Below are 3,403 nucleotides of genomic sequence, written 5' to 3' on the forward strand. Positions count from 1 at the left end.
AAATTATATTTATAAAAAAATAGTTTACTATTAAATCTAAAACAAATTATTTCGTCATTAAGTTTAAATTAAATTATAATAAAAATTTGAACTAAAAAAATATACAAAAAATAGAACTTTTAAATTGTTAACTTTACACTAATGTCGATATATTCTTTTCAACATTTTGCGCGCTCTTCAAATTATATTTATTCAAATTTAAAAACGTTATATTTTCTCAAAACCATAAAAAAAACCGTATTATAAAATCGATAGAGGCAAATAATAAAATGAAACATTAGAATCGAAATGTATCGAGATGCACTGCACGAGTATGCTTCTGGTTATATAAAACGGAGATTCTGGATATTTTTGCTTCAATAATTTTTTTAAAATGGAGAAAGTATGAGATAAAGGTGAAATTCTTCAAATTTAGAGAACTTCCGAAATTTTACTTAGGAAAAAAAATGATATTTTGTTCTTCCTATCAATAAGAAATCTTGAAATTAAATGTTTAGGAGGGATAAATAATACTTTATTAATTGTATTAAATATTTTATTAATATTGTAATCTCCAAAATTGAGAAGCTGATTGAGATTAAAGTAATTTTTCTTTTGAAATTTTGTCTTTTTGATTCTCTATTTTAGAAAATCGGTTGGAGATGCTCTAATATAATAAGAACATGTCTAACAGATCATCTAAAATGGAGATTTTGGGTAAAACCTACTCCAACAGTTTTTTCAAAATAGAGAGAGTGGATTTTTCCAAATTTGAAGAACTCCCCAAAAATGCTATTTTCGAAAATATTAACAACGAAAATATCGCCAGAATAATTAAACTCACAACCTCAAGTACAATTATAGACATCATTACTAAAGACAACTTTTTATTAAATTTTCTCCTATTTTGATTTTATTATTTTTCATGATTTTTTTTTCTTTTTCAAAACCAGTTCTTATTAAAAATTGTCGTTTTTTTATTTCATTCTCTAGATAATATATACTTGTTTTAAATATTAAGTTTGATTACGTTTGAAAATATTTTTCAAATTGGCACAATTGACTCTTTTTTGGTTAAACCGCGTGACCCCCCAACAATCAAACTATGATTTTGCGAACCAACCTTAAAAATGTACCCGTCCAAAAGAATTCTTAAGTCTGTCATTGTAAACAATATTCAAAATTGTCAATAATTATTTAACAAATAATATTTTCAAAACATGTATTTTGTGTATAAAAATCTCATAAACTAAGTCCCTGGTCTTGTTTTGGCATATAGAATTTTGCCATAAAACATACATGTGATATATATATATATATATATATATATAATTTTTCTTTTAATTCTTTTTAGCATAGAGATAAGATTAGAAATTTTAGTCTCTGGTTCGAACAACAGAGGAAGAAAGAGGAAGAAAGCTTACATGATTTTATTTGAATTTTCTGTCGGTTTAAAGTATTCCATCTATTTGTGAATTCAAGGTTAGTTTTTATTTTAAAAGCTTCATTCGATATATTTTTATAAGAAACCGTATGGTTTGAAGTGGGTTTTTGCGAACACAAGTATTTGTTGTTTGTTAGCATAATTGGGTTTTGATTTTGTATTATAACTTGTATGAAATAAGGATGACATAGTCAGGAGATGTGTATATTGAGATAAATGTAACATAATCAGAAGATGTGTATATTGAGATAAAGGTGACATAATCAGAAGATGTGTATATTGGGATAAGGGTGACATAATCAAAAGATGTGTATATTTTGAAATAAGGGTGACATAATCAGGAAAGACGTATATTGGGATAAGGGTAACATACTCAACAGTTTGTTAGATGAGATTTTGATCATATGTGTTACTGTTATTGCATCTGTATGATGCGATGAGATTGGATTTATCGCATCTGTGTGATGTGACAAAGTAAGTTATCGCATCAGTGTGATGCGACAAAAAAGGGTTATTGCATTTGTATGGTGCGAAGGGTATGTTATCACATCTGTATAGTGCGGGAAGTCTATTATCGCACCAATAAGATGCGACAAGTTTGGTATCACATGTGTTTGATGCGACAAAAAGTGTTATCATATTTGTTTGATGCGATAAATGTTATATTTTCAAAGATTGACTTTCCAAAAGTGTTTTGATGATGTAATAGCTACAAAGGGATTACTCACTAGACCTTACGGTTTAACCCTCATTTTGTTTTAAAAAATATGCATTACAGGTCGGGCACATCTAGAAGGTAAAGGGAAGGGGAATATGTAAATTGAAGTGTTATTGTTTTACATCTATGAACCTTTGGAAGCCGAGTTTATACATGTACATTGTGAGAAGCAAAAAGTTTGTAGCGACTTTTGTATATAGTAATGTGTACATTTGAGACCAATGTGTAATATTTGTATTTCATGTTATATGAAATATATGTGTTTTATGCATATGGGAAATGGGGTGTTACATATATTCAAAGGTTATTTTGAGAAATGGTAAATATTTGAGAAGTAAAGGAGTGATCTATCCCTTCATACGGTCAATATCGGATTTGACTGGTTAATAATTGTGATTTTGACTGGTCAAAATTTGCCAATATGCGAAAAATAAAGATGGTAGTTTCGTAACTTTTTAAAATAAACGGCAAATAAGTGCACATATAAACCTATTTGATTCACATATGAACTATATGTTCATACGTGAACTCGTGTAATTCATATATGAACTATTTTAACTGATTCACATATGAACTCGTGTAATTCATACATGAACTAATTAACTGATTCACATATGAACCCGTATGATTTACTTATAACTGATTCACATATGAACCTGTGTGATTCACATGTGAATTAATTAACTGATTCATACATGAACCTGTGGGTTCATATATGAATCAGTTAAATAGTTCACATGTGAACTAATTAAATGGTTCACTTATGAACATATAGTTCATATGTGTATCACATGGGTTCATATATGAACCTGTTTACCGCCTATTTGTAAAAGTTACGAAACTAACCCTCTATTTTATGGATACCCATGCGAAAAATTATCCGGTGCTTCACGATCAAAGCCGCAAATGTTGACTAGAGGAAGGGCTATGATCACTTCTTTACTTCTCAACTGAACCTTTCCATATATATATATATATATATATAGAGAGAGAGAGAGAGAGAGAGAGACTCTTTCAAATGCAAATCATACGAAAGTCACAGACTTACAAACCAAAGATATTTTGGTATTTTTACCAATATTTTAGATATTTTAAAAAACTATTAATTCCATAAAGATCTTATTAGGTTACCATATGTAATTGATTCCGTATTTTTAGGAATAATTCATATTCATAACCATCCAAAAAAAATTCGTAATACAAGAACAATTCATAACCATCCAAAAAAATTTGTAACCATTTGAAAAAAAAATCATAATTGT

Source organism: Cynara cardunculus (genome assembly GCF_001531365.2).
Source record: "Cynara cardunculus var. scolymus isolate 2C chromosome LG 15, CcrdV1, whole genome shotgun sequence".
Taxonomy (NCBI): Eukaryota; Viridiplantae; Streptophyta; class Magnoliopsida; order Asterales; family Asteraceae; genus Cynara; species Cynara cardunculus.